Genomic DNA, 22787 nt, shown 5'->3' on the forward strand with positions numbered 1-22787 from the left:
CCGGAGGAAACCCACGCAGACACGGGGAGAATGTGCAAACTCCACACAGACGGTGACCCAGAGCTGGAATCGAACCTGGGACTCTGGCATTGTAAGGCGAACCAGAGTCATCAGTATATTGCACATATTTACAATTGTACCATTGGTCACTTGGTAACAACTGCACCTCCCTGTAAGAAGGTCTGGGTTTATAACTTGCTGTGGAGATGCCGGCGTTGGACTGGGGTGGGCACAGTAAGAAGTCTCACAACACCAGGTTAAAGTCCAACAGGTTTATTTGGTAGCAAATACTATAAGCTTTCGGAGCACTGCTCCTTCGTCACCAAATAAACTTACTTTATAACTTGCTCCAGAGATGTGAGCATGTAATCCAAGCTGAAATCCCACTGCACAACCGAGGGAGTACCACACGGTCAGAGCTGATAGCTTTCAGTTGAGATTTTTAAACAAAGCCCTGTCTGCCTTTTCAGGTATTTATAATGGCTCCCATGGCACTAATTTGAAGAAGGATGGCTTGGTGGCGCAGTGTTTAGCACTGCTGCCTCACAGCGCCAGGGACCTGGGTTCGATTCCCGGCTTGGATCACTGTCTGTGTGGAGTTTGCACATTCTCCCCGTGTCTGCGTGGGTTTCCTCCGGGTGCTCTGGTTTCCTCCCACACTCCAAAGATGGGTGTGGATAAGGTTGATTGGCCATGATAAATGCCCCTTAATGTTGGTGGGATTAGCAGGGTAAATAAGAGGGTTAAGTACAAGGTTTTGGCGGGGGGGGGAGGGAACAATACGGTCTAAGTAGATATTTCAGATCTTTCCTGCCCCTTGCCAACGATGTCAACGGGTCGCGGATGTAGCGGGTGTGAACCTGATTTACATGGATTTGAATGGATTTAAATATGATTACCCCATCCCCTCAACAGATGTTAACCATCCCCGTGTTATACTGACACCTTACTGATGTAATGTCATGTTGATGCAGTTTACAACAGGTTCACCGAGATGTGAACCTGTTGTGGGGGTATCCCAGTGGGGGGGGGTTTAATGTGAGTATAGCCCCGGGGAGAGGTGGACATGGCCAGGTAGTAGCCTGGTAATGCCCCGGCACTGCCAGGTTGGCACAGGTTGGCACTGCCAGATTGGCCTGGTGAGCCGAGGTTTCATAGAGTGGGGAGGATGGAATCCATTTAGATGTGGTGATGGTCAGGAGTGGACAGAGGAGCTGGGAATGTGGGCGATGGCCGTTGGGAGGTGGGGGGGGAGATGGGTGCCAACTCAGCCTTTGCAGTGGGGGTGGGTAGAAGAGGCTGATGATCATGGCGGGGGAGTGGTGGGTGGCAGTGGGGGAAGAGGTGGAGAAGTGTCGACTTGGATTGGGGGAACCTCTGTGGTGAGCTGGATGGGGGAGGTTTATACAGGTTCTAATCGGAGCCCCGATCTCAGCGCAGCCGGGCTTTGCCGATGTGTTGAGGCTCTGCAGCCCCCCCGCCCCCCCCGCCCCCCCGCCCCCCCCACCCCCCCGACCCCCCACCCTGCCCCCCCCCTCCCCGTATGATGGTGGTGAAACAGGTGGTTTTTTTTGGCAGAGTGTTATAAGATCTGAAGAGAAACACTCTGGTTTTCTCGCCAGAAGCAGCACCTCACCATTTTTTTGGTAAGTTTTAGCCCATAGTTGCGCTTACCCCACAAGTAGCCGAATGTTGCGAGGGCCTTAATTGTGCATCTTGGATGGACAAACTTCATATTCAGTAGCTCCAGATATGCCTCCTCTATTTATCTGGGATTTTTTTTCGTTCACAAGTGCTGAAACATTAAAGAATCTAGATAGGGAATGAAGAATGTGTTGTGGCACATTTTTTTGGGTGGCACACCTTGAAGAAGGATACCACAGCTTTAACTGTTTGTAAGGAGAATCGTCAGCATTTGAACCGGGAAGTGTAAGGGTAGTTCCGTGACGTAGAATGGGCAGGAAGGTGGAGATAAGGCTGAGATGAGATCAACCATGATCGTATTAAATGGCGGAGAAGGCTCGAGGGGCTGAATGGCCTACTCCTGCTCCTAGCCCTTCTGTTCTCTGATGACGTGTTGACAGTGCATTCCACAAGCGTACCTCACTGAAGTAAGCACAACCGCCAGACTTGTGATGGCACAGGTTTGGTATTCCAGCAATTTGTGCTGTTTCGGAAACTTGTGCCCAAAACCGTATGTGGACCTTTTTAAAGTTCTTCACTGTAGACAATCTACTGCGAATTAACCCTGTGGTAACTGTCAGATTTTGTTGTATTGCTTTGTGCTTTGCTTTGGGAATGCCCCGCTATTTAAAACCAGTGCTTCTTGACTCTTGCTCGAGGATTTAGCTTTGTCTAGGTGAGACCTACAGGTTATAAATTTTTATCATTTTTCTGACTTTTCATACAGCACTACCTTTGGAGTGTTGTTTTTTGCAGCTATCTTACACTGTGTTGTTACATTGTGAAACTTATTTTTCAGAAATATTTCTATCACAGCATTGTTGTTTCCTGCATAAGCATGATATTAGATCTTCCGATGGCACTCGCTGCATTTGAAGGAGGGAGGGGAGTTCACGAGAAGGGAAGAGAAAGTAGATTCAGGTGCCTGAAGCTAGACCCGGGCAAGTTCCTCGCCGATGTGGCAAGTTGATCCGTCTGTGTCTGAAATCTTCATGAGGGAGGCTCCCACCCAGCTCCCCTGCACTCCCAGTGTGCCGACGTCTCGCTTTTCAAATTCTCATCCTTGCTTTCAAATCTCACTGCAAACAGGAATGTTTCCAACAAGAGGTGGTATGGTGGCACAGTGGTTAGCACCGCAGCCTCACGGTGCCAGGGAGCCGGGTTCAATTCCGACCTTGAGTGTCTGTTTGTGTGGAGTTTGCACATTCTCCCCATGTCTGCGTGGGTTTCCTCCGGGTTCTTCTGTTTCCTCCCACAGTCCAAAAATGTGCAAATTAGGTGGATTGGCCATGCTAAATTGCCCCTTAATGTCCCAAGTGTAGGCTAGGGGGATTAGCGGGGTAAGTTACAGGGATAGGGTCTGGTTAAGATGCTCTTTTGGAGAGTCGGTGCAGACTTGATGGGCCGAATTGCCTGCTACTGCACTGTAGGGATTCTATGTTCTGTGGTTATTCTGTATGACAGTGTAGAGTAAGACATGGCAACAGACTTAGAGACGAGAACTCTAGTTTCTAAGCTGCTCTTCTCCTCATTTGCCACTCAAATTCAGCCACAGCACTATTTACATTCATGTAAAACATGCAGGTTGGTCGTAACATTTACTTAAATTAATGATCCAGGTATGATGATCTCCTCCAACCCCCTTGTACAATAATTTCTACACATGCAGCTGAGGGACTGTTTGTCAGCAGAGAACTCTCCTATGTTTTTTTTTCTCTTAATAGAAATCTTATCAACAACTGTACTTTATCTTAGCAAAACGTTCTTTAACAAAATGCCTCACGTCCCGATAAAATAGATTTGAATAATACTCGTATGGAGACAACTAGCAGGGAAGTTTTTACAAGAATAGCCCAGAGTTCCTTCTTGCTTACTTGATAGAAACCACCAACAAAGCATGGCCAATGCACCTAACTAGCACAGTCTTTCGGACTGTGGGAGGAAACCAACGCAGACATGGGGAGGACGTGCAGACTCCCACAGGCAGTGACCCAAGCTGGGAATTGAACCTGGCGCTGTGAGGCAGCAATGCTAACCACTGTGCCATCTTATCAAGGAAACAGAGGCTTGGAGATAAAGGAAGGATAGTGGAGAGGGACACAGAGGGATGGCCAGATGTTTCAGTTTGTGTGTTCCTGTGTTAGCCCTAATAGCATGTAGAAATATTGATTGGTTCCTGCAACCTACAGAAGCGCCAACAACATGGCATCACAACAATGATGTGGACAGGGTTCATCTATCATGCCTTATGTGGGTCACATAATTGTCAGAGGTCTGAGAGCGACTCCCCCAATCACCGTGGTGTCTGATGTTGCCGGGAGAATTCGTCACCTCGTTCATACGCCTCCATTTTAAAATTCCCATCCATTATTTTCAAATTTCTCCATGACTTCGCCTACACTGCGCCCCCCCTCCCCGCCCCCCTCCCCCCCCACAACCCACCCACCTCTGTAATCTCCTCCAGCCATACAACCCTCTGAGATATCTGCCTTTAACCAATCCCTCTTGAGCATTCCCAATTTTAATCACTCCATCCTTGATGGCCGTGCCTTCAAGCATCCAGGCCCTAATTTTTCGAATTCCCTCCGTGAACATCTACCTCTGTGCCTCTCTATCGCTCCTTCCTTTGAAACACTCATTAAGTCTACTTCTTTGATCAAACGTAGGATCGTCTGAACTAGTAGCTCCTTTAAGAAAGCACCGGTTTGGCACCAGCTAGGGTATTGTGCCCAATTCTACATGCAGCCCATTAAGAAGGATGTGAAGGCATTAGAGAGTGTAATAATCTCGCCAAGACTAGTCTTTCACCACCAACACCCTTTATTTACAACGGAAATAAGATCCTTATTCTGCGGCAACAGTGTACAGGTCAAGCTCCAGAGTCCTCTGACTGCCGGCCTCAGGGACGCCAGCTGGGTTTAAACCACTCCCCCTCCCCCCTCCCCCCACTGCTGCTCCCCTTTTGGGCGATCCTTGGCATGCTTAATAGGGGAGCTTATATCCTACCAGATCCATGGGGAGATCTATTGACAATCCCCTGTGGCCACCATAACATAACGTAGGACAGATTTACAAAAATGGTTACGGAAATGATGGACTTCAGTTTTGCGGACAGACTGGAGAAGCTGCGGTTGTTCTCCTCAGAGAAGGAAAGGTTGAGAGGAAATTTCATAGAGGTGTTCAAAATAATGAGGGATGTAGACACAGTTGATAAAGACACTTCCCATTGGCAGAACAGCCAAGACCAGAGGACATCAAACTAAGGTGGATGGCAAAGAACCAAAGTACCTGAGGAAACATTTCATGAAGCAACGAGTAGTTGAGGTCTTATTGCACTGCTTGAGAGGGAGGATTCAATTGTGGCTTTCACAAGGGAATTGCACAAGCACCTGGACACAAAACATTTGCAAGGCTACGAGGAAAGGCCAGGGAGTGGGTTTAACTACATTGCTCTTGCAGAGAGCCAGCATGAACTCAATGGGCCAAATAGCCTCCTTTCGTGCTGTAATCATTCTAAGATTCCTTATCTGGCTCACTGTCAATGTTTTCTTTGTAATGCTCCTGTGATGATATACAGGTTGCTGTTGTTAAAAAGGGCAAAGATATGAGGGCACTTTACAACCTTCCAGACTCAACACTGAGTTCAACAATTTTAGATCATAACCTCTGCCCACTCCCCCATCCTGTTTTGGTTTCCTTTTCTTGTTCATTTTTCTGTCTCAATTTTCTGCTTATCCCTTTCCTTTGTGTTCAGGCGGTTGTGAGGCTGCCATTCACACCTCCTCCAGACACAACTTCTGTTTCTCTACTTAGAAACATAGAAACTAGAAGCAGGAGTAGGCCATTCGGCCCTTCAAGCCTGCTCCGCCATTCATTTTGATCATGGCTGATCATCAAATTCAATATCTTGATCCCCCTTCCCCCCCATATCCCTTGACCCCTTTAGCCCCAAGAGCGATATCTAATTTCTTGTGAAATCAAACAATGTTTTGGCCTCAACTACGTTCTGTGTTAGCGAATTCCACACATTCACCACCCTCTGGGTGAAGACATTTCTCCTCACCTCAGTTCTAAAAGGTTTAGCCCTTATCCTTAAACTATGACCCCTAGTTCTGGACTCCCCCACCATTGGGAACATTCTTTCTGAATCTACTCTGTCTAACCCTGTTAGAATTTTATAAGTTTTTATGAGATCCCCTCTCACTCTTCTAAACTCCAGTGAATAAAATCCTAACTGATTTCTCCTAATCTCTCCTCATATGACAGACCTGCCATCCCAGGAGTCAGCCTGGTAAACCTTCGCTGTACTCCCTCTATAGCAAGGACATCCTTCCTCAGATAAGGACACCAAAACTGCACACAATACTCCAGCTGTGGCCTCACCAACGCTCTATACAATTGCAGCAAAACATCCCTATCCCTATACTCAAATTCTGTTACTATGAAGGCCAACATACCATTTGCCTTCTTTAATGCTGTACCTGCGTGCTTACCTTCAGTGACTGATGCACGAGGACTCCAAGGTTTCGTTGAGTATCCACCTTTCTCAACTTACACCCATTCAAATAATAATCTGTCTTCCGATTATTGCTACCAAAGTGGATAACATCACATTTATCCACATTATACTGCATCTGCCATGCAGATGCCCACACACTCAGCTTGTCCAAATCACGCTAAAGCATCTCTACATCCTCCTCACAGCTCACCCTCCCATCCAACTTTGTATCATCTGCAAATTTGGAGATAATACATTCAGTTCCCTCTTCCAAATCATTAATATAAAATGTTGGGGTCCGAGCACAGATCCCTGCAGAACCCCACTAGTCACTGACTGCCAATCAGAAAAAGACCCATTTATGCCAACTCTTTGCTTCCTATCTGTTCACCAGCTTTCTATCCATCTCAAGACATTACCTGCAATCCCATGTACTTTAACTTTACAAAATAATTTGTTATGTGAGACCTTGTCAAAAGCCTTCTGATAGTTTAAGTAAACCACATCCACTGGTTCTTCTTGGTCAACTCTACTAGTTACATCCTCTTGTCCCATTACCACTCCCTTTGGTTCAGTGCCTTTCTAGTCTTGCTTACCAGCTGGGATCTTCCCACCAAAGTCAACAGACGTTTGAATGAGTCATCGCATCCCCTGCAGCAAGGCTGGAAAATCCCTGAAGATCCTTGTGTCACTTAATCTCCCGCCCTTCACTCTATCACTGATTTCTCCTTTAATTCTTCTTTCCATGACCCCTCCCACTCCAATTTAAAAATCTTTCCAACTTTTCTCAATTCTGATAAAAGGGCACAGACCTGAAATGTTAACCCTGTATCTCTCTGCACTGATGCTGCCAGACCTAGAATTATAGAAACCCAACAGTGCAGAAAGAGGCCATTCGGCTCCGATTATAAGCCTGCATCGACTATAATCCCACCCAGGCCCTATCCCTGTAATCCCATGTATTTACCCTGCTAATCTCCCTGACACTAAGGGGCAATTTAACATGGCCAATCCACCTAACCTAATCTTTGGAGTGTGGGAGGAAACCAGAACACCCAGAGAAAACAATGCAGACACAGGGCCGGAGAGTTACCCAAGGCCGGAATCGAACCCGGGTCCCTAGCTCTGTGAGGCAGCAGTGCTAAATCATAGAATCCCTACAGTACAGAAGGAGGCCATTCGGCCCATCGAGTCTGCACCGACCACAATCCCACCCAGCTCCTATCCCCATAACCCTACCTATTAACCCTACTAACTTCCTGACACCAAGGGACAATTCAGCAATGGCCAATCCACCTAACCTGCACATCTTTGGAGTGTGGGAGGAAACCGGAGCATCCGGATGAAACCCACACAGATACGGAGAGAACGTGCAAACTCCACACAGGCAGTAACCCAAGCTGGGAATCGAACCCAGGTCCCTGGCAATGTGAGGCAGCAGTGCTAACCACTCACTGTGCCACCTTGCCACCGTAGTACGTGTTTCTGGCATTTTCTGATTTTAATTCAGATTTCCAGCAACTGCAAGAATTTGCTTCTGTGTCAGTAATGTTCTGAGTGATCTCTGTGAGAAAGTGTTGTAACAATGGTTCAGATTTCATGAAATGTCAACATCAGTACATTTTGGTATCTGATATCCAAATACATCTTTAACCCTCCCATGGGGTGGCATAGTGACGTGATGATGCGGTGCATTAGGCTGGGCCATTCTTTATGCACAACATATTAAATTTCGGCCATGCCATCGGGAATGTGATACTGAGTGTAGGTAACCGTTGGGAGACTCACCTCAGCCATTCCTTTATCACACACTTGGGAGGACAGGCAAGAACACAGAGGAAGCCTGAAGGTTCCTTCAATCAGGCCATTACGAATGGCCTAGGATGACCTAGAATCAGAGGAGGTGCAGGTTCCTTTAACTTGGCTGAACCGGAATAGTGACACGTGTGGGGAAGACCGTAACCGCCCTCTGCCATGGCTGGGGCTGTCAATGCTTTCCTGGGTATCCTCGGTGGAACGACGTTGACAAGGAGACCTGTGGCACTGGTGTTGTGGCCACTGCCCAGAGGCCCAATGCTCGGTTTGCACTATCCAGAAACTGCCCTGCGTTCCTACGCTAAAGAATGAGCAACTAATTCAACCCCATTACTGACCACCACCATTGGTGGCTGCACCTTCAGCTAGCACTGCTGCCTCATGGCGGGCAAGGGGCGGACCATGGGAGTTGACCTCGGACGGGATTTTACGGTTTCAGGATGAGCGAGGCTGTAAATCCCACCCAAAATCGGTTTAAGTGACTGGGTGTTATATTTTGGTTTATCACGCTACTGGGAAGAGTCCTAGGTGTTTTATTACGGTGAAGATGCTTTATAAATATATGTTGCTGCTGTGCCTGGCATCACAATGTTATTGAGTTGACACTGTCCACTAATGAACCATTGCCGCAATATATGATAGGACCATTCAAAGATTTGATGGCAGCAGGGAATGAAGCTGTTCTTGAGTCGGTGCCAATGAGGTGGCACTACCCGATGATAATCCAGCTCTGCCGGCCAACTGCCCAGAGCCGCATGCAGGGAAAAATCTCTTGCCTCACAGAATGAGGCCACTCGGCCAACCAGTCCTGTGCTGCCTCTCTGAAAGCGCAGTCTACTGGGTGCCTCATTTCCCCTGCTCTCTCCTCACTCAACAACTTTTCAAATGATCCACTTCTTTATTTGTGAAAACTATTGTAAAAGCACAGTGGGTTAGCACTGCTGTCTCACAGAGCCAGGGACCTGGGTTCGATTCCCGGCTTGGGTCACCGTCTGTGCGGAGTCTGCACGTTCTCCCCGTGTCTGCGTGGGTTTCCTCCGGGTGCTCCGGTTTCCTCCCACAGTCCAAAAGACGTCCTGGTTAGGTACATTGGCCATGCTAAATTCTCCCTCAGTGTACCCGAACAGGCGACTAGGGGATTTTCACAGTAACTTAATTGCAGTGTTAATGTAAGCCTACTTGTGACTAATAAATAAACTTTAAACTTTAGATTCAGTTGTCTCACACCCTAGCAAATGTCTGTATACAAGACAAACCATCTAACTTCTCTCCCTCTTCTTTTGGTGAAGATCTTATATCTTTTCATTACCGACTCAACGGCCCATTGGGTGAATGCTTCTGCAAAGCGGATCAGGTGTGAAATAAATAACATTTAAAACAAAAACTGACCAAAAACTGCCAACTTCATCCACGAAGAACGAGGCAGAATGGCAGCAAATTCCTGAACAACACAACAACCTTGAACTCCTATAGCAGAGGGACATTCAGATTAAACTGCACATTAACCTTGGCCAACAAGTGCTCTGGAAATCTAATTCAAATAGCAATATTTGCCTCTGGAAAAGCATATGAATCACGAACACACTGCCTGAGGGTGCTGGAAGCAGATTCAAAAATAACTTTCCAAGGCGAATCGGATAAGTGGCTTAAAAGGAAAATTGATCTGGGCCAGTGAGAATGAGTAGGGAAGTGGGATTAACTGAATAGCTCTTTCAAAGAGCTGGCACAGCCACGTTGGGCCAAATGGCCTCCTTCTGTGCTCTAGATTCTATCTCCAGTTACCACAGAAAGATAACTGTGTAAGCATTTAGTCAATAAGAGAACAGAAAGCAAAATGAGAGCAGGAAACAAGTTACTCTGATGTGTCCCATAGTCATAAAGAGTAAAATATTAAATTCATTTCATGTAATAAGTGACCCATTTTGCTGGACAAAACTTTGCCGAGATTATCGTAATATCTAATTAAAATTGTGCTCCAGTCAGTAACTAATAGTAAGATGGAACGTGTATTCATCATCTCATAAATAACTAATGTGAGTAGTTTAATTAGGGGAACCTTTCGTTAATCAATAAGGCAACAAGTGAATAGTTTCTCCCAGTTTTCTAACAAATATATCTGACCGTGTATGGTTGAAGTGAACAGCTGATATTCTGAAGCTTGGCGGGGGTTTGCGGGGGGGAGGGGGGTGGAATCACAGGGGGATGCGCCCTCAGTTCGGTGAATTTTAATTGTCTATACTTTGAGCTATTTTCTATTCTGGATTGATACTGTCTCCCCCCCTCCCCCGATCTCTCAGACTCTCCTGGACAAAGTGGGAATGTGGCCTTTGCTGTGTCAGAGAGACAAAATAACCAAGCCTGTTAAGCAGTGCTCCAACAAAACCCTCCACTCGATTTAATGCTTAAGCCCTATTTCCTGGATAATTTTTTTTCTAAAGTTTCTAAAGTTTATTTATTAGTGTCACAAGTATGCTTACATTAACACTGCAATGAAGTTACTGTGAAAATCCCCTAGTCGCCACGCTCCGGCGCCTGTTCGGGTTACGCTGAGGGAGAATTTAGCACGGCCAATGCGCCCTAACCAGTGTGTCTTTCAGACTGTGGGAGGAAACCCACCCAGACGCGGGGAGAACATGCAGACTCCACACAGGGAGTGACCCAAATGGGAATCGAACCCGGGGTCCCTGGCACTTTGAGGCAGCAGTGCTAATCGCTAAATTGTCAAAACGCAGCCCGCAAACCTCACAGCAGACAACGGTTCACTCAGCTTCTTCTGCCATCAGACCTTTGAATGGACCTGCCAAGTATTAAGCTGATCTTTCTCTGCACTCTGGCTATGACTACAACACTCTATTCTGCACCGTCTCCTTTCCTTCTCCCCAACGTACTCTATGAACAATGCGCTCTGTCTGTATGCCGCGCGTGAAACGATACTTTTCACTATATACTAATACATGTGACAACGATAAATCAAATCAAATCTAAGCCCTTTAGTCAGCAGAACCAAAGTTGGATCAACATTCTTCGCAACTGTGAAGAATGCGGAAAAAGAGGAGTGGACAACTGAGGAAAAGGAAAGGAAGGTGATTATCAGAAGGGACCTACCTGGTCTATATTTCAGGGTGAGGTGGTAACACTTTCATCAACTCTCACGTTCCACCAATCTCTCCTTCAATGGGCTGCTGTCTGGACTGTAAGCAGTCCCACCTCTACTGGAGCTGGGTATCTGCCTGCACTCTATTTTATAAACACAGGTATTGAGGTAGCAGCAAGCCAGGGATGACGTAACACCAGAATACCTAATTACCTGAAGCACCTTAGCAGAGGTAAATATTAGTCCGAGAGCTTTGAACCTGTTGAGATTATCTGCAGCAGAAACATTAGCACTGCGAAGAGGTGGAACTTTTAATACCAGTAGACAGTTATCAGCCTAACGCTATCTTTATAAATTCCACAATCTTTACACACATGTTGAATCGCTACCAACTTTAAAAAAAAAAACTATGATTTGGGAGCATGTCGGCTCTCAGAGACTAATTCTTCCCCAGTTCGCATTTGCACCCACAGAGAGACAGAAAACAGGTTTGGGGGCATTCTTGTTTTTATCTTTCCACATCCCTCCCATGAACAGCAAGTTGCCCAGGCAGTGCCATAGCGAGAACTGTAGCCAAGGAACTCTCATTTATCCTGTTTATGTCGGCACGGTTGAAGGAATTGCGCTGCGCAGTATCAGCATGTGGTTGCACGGACTAACAGTGTCCGCTATTGCAATAAAGCGAAGGGAAAATCCTCCGTTGAAATCTGCGGACTAATGAAGCTCTTATGGACGCGTTAATGCGTGACCTATATCACGGTGCTCAGTGAGGTTTGGCTAAGAGGCGAACTGAAAACAGAAACATATAAACTCTCCATGGCCATCTTCCGTCTTTAGTCAATCACTTTCTGTTTTAAAATCAGTGAATCATAGAATTCCTACAGTACAGAAGAACAAAGAACAAAGATAATTACAGCACAGGAACAGGCCCTTCAGCCCTCCAAGCCTGCACCGACCATTCTGCCCGACTTAACCCCCTACCCTTCCGGGGACCATATCCCTCTATTCCCATCCTATTCATGTATTTGTCAAAATGCTCCTTAAAAGCCACTACCGTATCCGCTTCCACTACCTCCCCCGGCAATGGGTTCCAGGCACCCATCACCCTCTGTGTAAAGAATCTGTCTTGTACATCTCCTTTAAACCTTGCCCCTCGCACCTTAAACCTGTGCCCCCTAGTAATTGACTCTTCCACCCTGGGAAAAAGCTTCTGACTATCCACTCTGTCCATGCCTCTCATAAGAAGGAGGCCATTCAGCCCATCAAGTCTGCACCGATGACAATCCCACCCAGCCCCTATCCAGCTAACCCTACCCATTAACCCTACTAACCTCCTGGCATTGAGGGGCAATTTAGCATGGCCAATCAACCTATCCTACACATCTTTGGAGTGTGGGAGGAAACTGGAGCACCTGGAGGAAACCCACGCAGACACGGGGAGAATGTGCAAACTCCACACAGACAGTGATCCAAGCCAGGAATCGAACTCGGGTCCCCGGCGCAGTGAGGCAGCAGTGCTAACCACTGTGCCACCGTGCCGCCCCTAAAAGCAAATTACTGTGCATGGCGGAGTCTGAAACAAAAACAAATGCGATGAAATCTCAGCAGGGCTGACAGCGTCCGTGGAGTGAGAATAGAGCCAACGGTTCGAATCTGGAAGCTCTGACGAAGGATCATCCAGACATGAAACGTTGGCTCTGATCTCTCTCCACAGATGCTGTCAGACCTGCTGAAATGATATGGCTGTTGGGGCAAGACGCAAGGAAATATAACAGTTTTAGAATGGATGCAATGGGCTGAATGGCCTCCTTCTGTTCTGTAACCAGAATATGATTCTGTACTGGGGATCCTCCCATGTCACCACCACTACTTTGGACATCAGACACCACATTTACCCGCTGTCTGAACAAGTTTATCATCGTGATTTGATTTGATTTGTTTTATTACATGTATTGGATACAGTAAAAAGTATTGTCTTTTGCACGCTGCACGATCAAAGCATACCATTCATAGAGTACGTAGGGGAGAAGGAAAGGATAGGGTGCAGAATATAATGTTGCAGTTAAGGGTAGGGTGGGGAGAAAGATCGACTTAATATATGATAGGACCATTCAAAGGTCTGATGACAGCAGGGAATGAAGCTGTTCTTGAGTCGGTTGATAGGTGACCTCAGTCTTTTGTATCATTTTTCCGACGGAAGAAGGTGGAAGAGAGAATGTCTGGTGTGCGTGCGGTCCTTCATTATGCTGGCTGCTTTGCCGAGGCAGCGGGAAGTGTCGACAGAGTCAATGGATGGTGGGGTGAGGGGGAGATTGCTGGGCTCATGGGGGGAGGGGGTGGGGACGGAGATTGCTGGGCTCAAGGGGGGAGGAGGGCAATAACAATAAGGAAACTGACCCCCCCCTCTCTGGGAATCACTTGAATTTGCCTCAATATTGAATGAAGATTGAACAATTTGCTGCCTGCGCATCTCTCCCAAATTTCAATTCTTTTGAAGTCAGTGGAAAATAACACATTGAGCAAGAAAACCCTCTATTTATCCCAGTCGACCCACTCTAAAAAGCCTGTGATTTACTTCAGATTGTTACTCTCAGCTCTCTTTGCACATGGACGCATTTGATGCCCTTATTATAATGCTTTTTCAGTGGTGTCCTGAGACAACTTCTATCACAACTTCTAACTACAAGGAGTCATGGATGAAGCCCAGTCCATCACTCAAACCAGCCTCCCGCCCATTGACACTACCTACACTTCCCGCTGCCTCAGAAAAGCAGCCAGCATAATCGAGGACCCCACACACCCGGGACATTCTCTCTTCCACCTTCTTCTGTCGGGAAAAAGATACAAAAGTCTGAGGTCACGTACCAACCGACTTAAGAACAGCTTCTTCCCTGCTGCCGTCAGAATTTTGAATGGACTAACTTCACATGAAGTTGATCTTTCTCTACACACTAGCTATGACTGTAATACTGCATTCTCCACTCTCTCCATTCCTTCTCTATGAACGGTATGCTTTGTCTGTACAGCGCGCAAGAAACAATACTTTACACTGTATACTAATACATGTGACAATAATAAATCAAATCCAAATCATAGAATCCCTACAGTACAGAAGGAGGCCATTCGACCCCTTGAGTCTGTACTGACCACAATCCAATCCAGGCCCTATTCTCCCAACCCATTTACCCCCTGACACTAAGGAGCAATTTAGCACGGCCAATCAACCTAACCCGCACATCTTTGGACTGTGGGAGGAAACCGGAGCAACTTGTGGAAACCCATGCAGACATGGGGAGAATGTGCAAACTCCACGCAGACAGTGACCTGAGGCCGGAATTGAACCTGGGACCCTGGCACTGTTAGGCAGCGGTGCTAACCACTGTGCCGCCTTGCTGCCCAGGGAGTTTTGAAAGTGTGTACAGCAAAACATCATTTAGAAAGCGCCGCTTCCCCTCCGGCCTTGTTTTCACAGCACTGCTCTGATGATATAAGCTCAAACTAGGTGCTGAAGAAAACAATCAATATTTAAAAGATTACAGGTTGCCCGATCTCTGTTTGTTGCTATCTCACTTCAAAGTGAAATGTTCAACTGATGGGCTTGGCTGGGAGACAGGACTGTGGAACCTTTTGCTATTTGTAAATACAGCAACAGGGAGATTAAGTCTTCATTAATCCTTAACGTCACCTCCCCCACCAGTGGAAGAAGTAAATCAGTCATTTGAATTATATGAGCTAACTTACAACAAGTCAGAGATAAGTGGCATCAAACATCCCCGTGACTCCAGCAGCTTAAACGTGGTAGCGTTCCAGACAATCTTTTGCACTTTTTCAGCTATGTTTCACTCTGGTCTTAACCAAGTACCCAAAAAGGTTCTTATTAAAGGTTCTAATCGATATTGGCCCAGTCGTCAGGACAGACAAACTCTAAGCATTCGCTGTTGTAAATGTGAAGCTGACAGTAACTTTTGGGGTGGAATTTTTCCATCCCGCCTGCCACGGCCATCGTGGTGGATGTGGGCGGGTGGGTGCACCATGCAAAGGTCTTTTGATTTGATTTGATTTATTATTGCCGTATGTTTTGGTATACAGTGAAAAGTATTGTTTCTTGCGCACTATACAGACAAAGCATACCGTTCATAGAGCAGGAAAGGAGAGAGTGCAGAATGTAGTGTTACAGTCATGGCTAGGGTGTAGAGAAATATCAACTTAATGTGAGGTAGGTCCACTCAAAAGTCTGATGGCAGCAGGGAAGAAGCTGTTCTTGAGTTGGTTGGTACGTGACCTCAGACTTTTGTATCCTTTTCCCGATGGAAAAAGGTGGAAGAGAATATGACCGGGGTGTGTGAGGTCTTTAATGATGCTGGCTGCTTTTCTGAGGCAGCGGGAAGTGTAGACAGTGTCAATGGATGGGAGGCTGGTTTGTGTGATGGACTGGGTTTCGTTCACGAACCTTTGTATTTTCTTGAACAGAGCAGGAGCCATACCAAGCTGTGATACAACCAGAAAGAATGCTTTCTATGGTGCATCTGTAAAAGTTGGTGAGAGGCATAGCTGACGTGCCAAATTTCCTTAGTCTTCTGAGAAAGTAGAGGCGTTGGTGGGCTTTCTTAGCTATAGGTCTTCACTTTCTTAAGTATAGGTCTGTTGACCTCTGCAGAATTTTCCAGTTTTGGAGTGGGCACGACCGGAAGTACCCGCCCCTGGTGTCTGAAAATGGAAAGTAAAATGCGGAAATCCAGCAGCCGCGGTCAGTGATTTCCCTGCTCCTCCATGGGGCGTGCTGTTGAAATCCTCAAAGACGGAATTCAATGAAAGATTACGGAAACCATGTGAACTCCCAATTTCTATCCTGTTTAAAATGATCTCTGATAAAATTAAACCTTGCTGAATGAGGTGACGCTATTATCCCAGAAGACCCCTTTGAGCGAGAGCGCTGACGGGTGGAGATTTAACCTGAGGGTCACCAGACCTCCGGCAAGAGGCAAGGTTGAAATGGCAGGGACTTCATGGATAACCTCAGCCGGTACGGGAATTGAATTGGGTGGCACAGTGGCACAATGGTTAGCTCTGCTGCTTCACAGCGCCAGGGGCCTGCGTTCAATTCTGGCCTCGGGTCACTGTCTGTGCGGAGTCTACACGCTCTCCCCGTGTCTACGTGGGTTTCCCCCGGGTGCTCCGGTTTCCTCCCACTGTCCAAAGATGTGTGGGTTAGGTTGATTGGCCATGTTAAACTGACCCTAATGTCAGGGGGTAAATGCGGTTTACGGGAATAGGACCTGGGTGAGATTGTGGTCGGTACAGACTCGATGGGCCCAAATGGCCTCCTTCTATACTGTCGGGCTTCTAATACATCAAAACATTTGAACCTGCGCTATTGGTGTCATTCTGAGTCATGAACCAGTCGTCCAGCCAACTGAGCTAAACTGACCCGCACATGGGATGAGGTGTAACTGGGTTTTCAATGATAATTATCTTACATCAATATCTCTGGCTTTGAAAATCTAATGTTATTAATTTCTCCATTCTGTGAGAATTATTTCATATAGCCTTGTAAGCATGCTACCTACCAGGCTATGCCTAGGCACTAGATTGGTTTGTAGCTCTTCGTAAACAAGGCTGAAAATGTAGGGACAACAGTTGCACCCATCCATGTGACATTCATATCTAATCAAGCAAACTGGTGAAATCGACACAAAAACAGAAAATGCTGAAAAATCTCACCAGGTCTGAGAGTATCCAGGCTTGGGTTGACAAGTGGCAAACAACGCCTGTGTCACACAAATGTCAAGCAATGACCAAGACACTCTAACCACCGCCCCTTGACATTCAATGGTGTTACCATCACTGAATCCCCCGCTGTCAACATCCTTGAGATTACCATTGACCAGAAGCTCATCAGGACTCACCACATAAACACAATGGCTACAAGAGCAGGTCAGAGGCCAGGAATACTGCAGCGAGTAACTCACCTCCTGATTCCCCAAAGCCTGTCCACCATCTGAGGAAGGAGCTGTGCTCCGAAACCTTGTGATTCCAAATAAACCTGTTGGACTTTAACCTGGTGTTGTGAGACTTCTTACTGTGTCCACCATCTACAAGGCACAGGTAGATGGTGGACTACTTTGATGGTGGACTAGATTGAATACTTCCCACTTAGCTGGATGGGTTCAGCTCCAACAACACTCAAGAGGCTTGATACCATCCAGGACAAAGTAGCCTGCTTGATTGGCACCACATCCACAAATATCCACTCCCTCCACCACCGACGCTTGGTAGCAGCAGTGTGTACCATCTACAAGATGCACTGCAGCAATTCATCAGCACCTTCCAAACCCACGACCACTTCCATCTAGAAGGACAAGGGCAGAAGATACATGGGAACACCACCGCCTGCAAGTTCCCCTGCAAGCCACTCACCATCCTGACTCGGAAATATATCACCGTTCCTTCACAGTCGCTGGGTCAAAATCCGGGAATTCCCTCCCTAACGGCATTGTGGGTCAACCCACGGCATGTGGACTGCAGCGGTTCAAGAAGGCAGCTCACCGCCACCTTCTCAAGGGCAACTAGGGATGGGCAATAAATGCTGGCCCAGCCAGCGACACCCATGTCCCACGAATGAATAGAAAAACATCTGTGCAAAGAGAATAGAGTCAAGGTTTCAACTCTGGATGACTCTTTGTCGGAGAAATTGACACTTTGCCAGTGAAATTGACACTTATGTGGGACCGTACTAGGTTGGAATTTCCTGGGTGGCACAGGCGTGAGATTAATTACTGTATTTACTGCCTTAGACTTCCCTGTTGCAAACGTACTCCGAAATTCCCTGGCATATTAATTTGAATATGCTTCATTCAGCAGAATGATGAATCAGAAATTTCAGGAGGAGTCAGAGAATTTCTCCGCCTCTTCAATGAATGCATTAATTGAGTCAATATTAACATGTCCCAAGTCATAGAGATCAGAATTTCAAATAATTTCACTCAATCACTTATTCATTTGAGCTTTGGCCACACTCAGCTGATTTATTCAGTTTTGCAGGAACATTTTAACTTACCTGCCTTCCTTCAAGTACCCTGCCTTAGAAGGGCATTGGCCACTGAAATAACTCCTCAGAGGCTGGTGTGCTTTCACCAAACTTAGATTTATTTACATAGTAAGCAAACTCAGACAGGCACTTCCTCGTACAGATTGTAAACCCGGACCGCCAGTAACCCTGCGCTCCACATTATGTCCACATGCAGGGCTACCTGACTGGACGGTACAGGGCGACACGGTGGGACAGTGGTTAGCATGGCTGCTTCACAGCTCCAGGGGCCTGGGTTCGATTCCCGGCTTGGGTCACAGTCTGTGTGGAGTTTGCACGTTCTCCTCGTGTCTGCGTGGGTTTCCTCCGGGTGCTCCGGTTTCCTGCCACAGTCCAAAGATGTGCGGGTTAGGTTGATTGGCCATGCTAAAATTGCCCCTTAGTGTCCTGAGATGCGTAGATTAGAGGGATTAGCGGGTAAAATATGTAGGGATATGGGAGTAGGGCCTGGGTGGGATTGTGGTCGGTGCAGACTCGATGGACCAAATGGCCTCTTTCTGTAGGGTTTCTATGTTTGGACAAACAACTACTGCCTTAACCTGGGAGCTTGTACTCTAAGACGTCCACATTGTGGGCATCATTAAAGTCGTTACGGCAATCATAGACTTCTATTGTTAGATTGGTCCATGATTTTTTAAAATTCATTTATGGGACATGGAGGTTGCTGGTTGGTCAACATCCCTAGTTGCCCTTGAGAAGGAAGGGGTGAGCTGCCTTCTTGCCACTGAGTGGCTTGCTCCGCCATTTTGGAGGGCAATTGAGAGTTAACCAAATTGCTGAGGGTCTGGAGTCACATGTAGGCCAGACTAGGTAAGGACGGCAGATTTATTTCCCTGAAGGACATTAGTGAACTAGATGGTTTTTTCTGGCAATCGACAATGGTTTCATGGCCATCAGTAGATTCTTAATTCCAGATTTTTTTTATTGATTCAAATCCCACCATCTGCCGTGGTGGGATTCGAACCCTGGCCTCCAGAACATTAGCTGTGTTTCTGGGTTAATATTCTGGCGATAATACAGTTAGGCCATCGTCTCCCCGTAGATGTTTGGCAAGGTACTGCAGTGGGTTGCCATTGCCTTCTGCAGTATGGCTGATCCAGAAACTTCCTTGCTCTTTTTGCCTGCTCTCAGGCATATTCAGTAAGAAGTTTAACAACACCAGGTTAAAGTCCAACAGGTTTATTTGGTAGCATATCGACACATCGACACACTCAGGTATATTGGCAGGATTTACAGACTGATACTCAATTTGTTTGGCCACATTATGAATGCACCTTCCGTGGCCCAGAGACTTCCACCCCAGACATAGGGACAGTATCAATGCGCCACAAGAACTCCTTTCTCAACTTAGACATTTTAAAAAACATACTTATTTAGAAAATGGCATTAATAATTTAAATGGTCGAGATATCTCTGGGTGTAATTTTCCACTCTGGGGCTTAGTCCTGTGGTGATGGTGGGAAGTCAGAGAGATTCCTGACACAGAGTGTAGTTCATAAGTTCATAAATTCATAAGATAAAGGGGCAGTATTCGGTCATTCGGCCCATCAAGTCTGCTCCGCCATTCGATCATGACTGATATGCTCCTCATCCCCATTTTCCTGCCTTCTCCCCATAACCTTTCAACTCATCACCAATTAAAAATCTGTCTAACTCCACCTTAAATTTACTCACCGTCCCAGCATCCACCGCACTTTGGGGTAGCGAATTCCACAGATTCACAACCCTTTGGGAGAAGTAGTTTCTCCTCAACTCTGTTTTAAATTTGCTATCCCTTATTCTAAGACTATGACCTCTCATCCTAGAATGCCCCACCAGCGGAAGCATCCACGTCTATTTTATCCATACCTTTTATCATCTTATATACCTCAAATTGATCTTCTCTCGTTCTTCTAAATTCCAGAGAGTGTCGGCCTAAACTATTCAATCTCTCTTCATACGACAAACCCCTCATCTCTGGAATGAATCTAGTGAACCTGATGGGTAAACCTATTGCATTGTGCGATGTTCAGCTCATTCATTTTGCAGCTTCTACAGGCTAATCAGGAGCTTCATGCCTGCAGATCGGTCCCTCTTAGAAATTGGTCAGTAATTGAACAAAGCAGTTCAGCCCTTCTGCAGCCTAACAAGGTTTCATAAAGAGGGGCTGAATGGCCTCCTTCTGCACTGAAGGGATTCCACACATAGGCCACTGGAGGCCACCAATGGAATCGTGGAGTCAGTGCTCCAAGAGCTCATGATTCCAAATAAATCTCTTGGACTTTAACCTGGTGTTATGAAACTTCTAAATATTTTTAAAGTTATGGATTTCAATATACTCACCTGCCCCACTATTTTTCCCTCAATATGGGAGCAACATCAGACAAAACTGGTGTCAATCGAAGAAATCCACTGGGAGCTGGGGCACAGTTTTTTGTGAGGCTGGTGTGTACAGGCAGAATGGTCCACGAGTCACAGGAAACTATGGCACGGCCTGAACAGTGGCTCAAGTGCCTCGCTACATAATTTCCTGCAGTTTCGCCCTCTCCCAGCCAAACCCAACGCCACATGACACAACTCTCCATGAAATTCTATTCCATTTTAGGAGGGACAAGTCCTTTGCTTCAGCTGATTTGAATTGGCAGTCAGAGAACTGACCCAGGTGCTCGGTGACTGCAGGCATCATGACAACATGGTGTCTGATCCATAGTACAACCTTTTGCTTGAAGGAGCTTATCAAAAAAGTACCTCGTTACTGCTTAAAGAGTTGAGGGTGGCATGTTGGCACAGTGGTTAGCACTGCTGCCTCACAGCACCGAGGACCCGGGTTCGATTCCCGGCTTGGGTCACTGTCTGTGCAGAGTCTGCACGTTCTTCCCCTATCTGCGTGGGTTTCCTCCGGGTGCTCCAGCTTCCTCCCACAGTCCGAAAGATGTGCTGTCTGGGTGCTTTGGCTAGGCTAAATTCTCCCTCAGTGTAGCCGAACAGGCGCCGGTGTGTAGCGACTAGAGGATTTTCACAGTAACTTCATTACAGTGTTAACGTAAGCCTACTTGTGACAATAATAAATAAATGGTTGTAAAAGTGTTAGATTGCACTCATGTGGTTCTGTAACATGGACGCACAAAACTGGTAGACGGAGAACCATAGAACAATAGAAACCCTACAGTGCAGAAGGAGACCATTTGGTCCATTGAGTCTGTACAAACTCTCTGAATGAGCATCTTAGTGAAGCCCACCAGCCCCCCCCCCCCCCCCCCCCCCCCCCCCCCGCCCCCGCCCTATCCCTGTAATCCTGCACATTTACCATTACCCCTTAGTCCCTCAAGATGTATAGTTTAGGGAGATTAGCAACGTAAAGATTTGGGGTTACAGGGATAGAGCTTGGGTAAGGTGCTCAGTCGGAGAGTTGGTGCAGACTCGATGGGCTGAATAGCCTCCTTCTGCACTGTGGGGATTCTAGGTTTCTACCATGGCTATTCCACCTAACCTACACATCTTGGGACACCATGGGCCAATTTAGCATGGCCAATCCACCTAACATGCACATCTCTGGACTGTGGGAGGAAACCGGAGCACCTGGAGGAAGCCTACGCAGACACGGGGAAAAATGTGCACATTCCTCACAGACAGTCACCCGAGGCTGGAATTGAACCTGGGTCCCTGGGACTGTGAGACAGCAATGCTAATTGTTAAAGACTTAAGAGATCCATTAACTTGTCCCACCCTCTTGATGCTTTGAGCATCTTGAGCAGACATTGCCTAGTCAATTATTTTGCCAGTTGTGGGACTGTGGGGGGTAATACTGCCAATGCCAAGATCTTCCTGATGGAGCTTGGTCCTTTGCTGAAGTTGGAGTATGTAATTTAAATGGAAGTGGCCTGCCAGCAGTGAGCCAATAGATTATCGACGCCTCCATTATGCCACCATGGATCCTTTGTGACGTGACAGCGAGAGAGATTCCCTTGCGGACTTTTGCCTTTCTCAACAGAACCATTTCTCCTGGTAAGACTGCTGGCTGGATTTCACCGCGGGGGCTCACATTGGGCCTCCTCCTTCACTGGTCTGACTGCCACCTCCTCCATTGGACAAGGTGCTGAAGGCAGCTTCTTAACTGACTGCTCTGGAGAGATTTGTGAGCAATGTCCCGCCATAGCCGTTCAGGGTTCCCAGCCCAGAATTGAGGCTGACATTGGGACCACAGGCCAACCGGGAAAATCCAGCTCATTAGTACAGCTTTTCAGAGGTGTGAAAGCATTGTGATACACAACAAAGATAGTCCTATTTTCACATTGAGATCAGGGTGACATTGTATTCTTTTGCCATCCTTTCTTAGAACTTTGATACTTTTCAGTGTTAACTGAAAGATTGAACAGGTTAGAAATTGATATTATAGAGTAATTCCTGCGATTCAAAAACTCCCTAATTCCTCTTGGCTTGGCTGTTTGTCCAATAGGGAGGCTCAAAAAGCTGTACCAGGAAAGCGATATGGTTCAAATTACAGGCAAAATTTCACTGGCACGTCCCACCCGAGACCAACGGAGAATGCCATTCTCCGAGCCTCGCTTGCCCCCGGAATCGGGGTGGGCGTGCCGGTAAAATTCTGGCATACTTCTGCATGCACCTCTTGT

The 22787-nt window shown here is 46.8% G+C and overlaps 1 protein-coding gene across 2 annotated transcripts in view; it reads right to left on the reverse strand.

Moving 5' to 3' along the window:
* Nucleotides 1-22787, reverse strand: part of LOC144511809 (solute carrier family 26 member 9-like) — a 117627-nt gene that overhangs the window by 90361 nt on the left and 4479 nt on the right. The window contains exon 1 of one of the 2 annotated variants that reach the window (XM_078242155.1): nt 11102-11204. The exons of the other annotated variant lie outside the window; for it this stretch is intronic. The gene's annotated coding sequence lies outside the window, so the exon portion shown is untranslated. Of the gene's footprint in view, nt 1-11101; nt 11205-22787 lie in introns of those variants that run through there. 2 annotated transcript variants of the gene reach the window in all.

The sequence above is a fragment of the Mustelus asterias genome, chromosome 25 (assembly GCF_964213995.1).
Source record: "Mustelus asterias chromosome 25, sMusAst1.hap1.1, whole genome shotgun sequence".
NCBI lineage: Eukaryota > Metazoa > Chordata > Chondrichthyes > Carcharhiniformes > Triakidae > Mustelus > Mustelus asterias.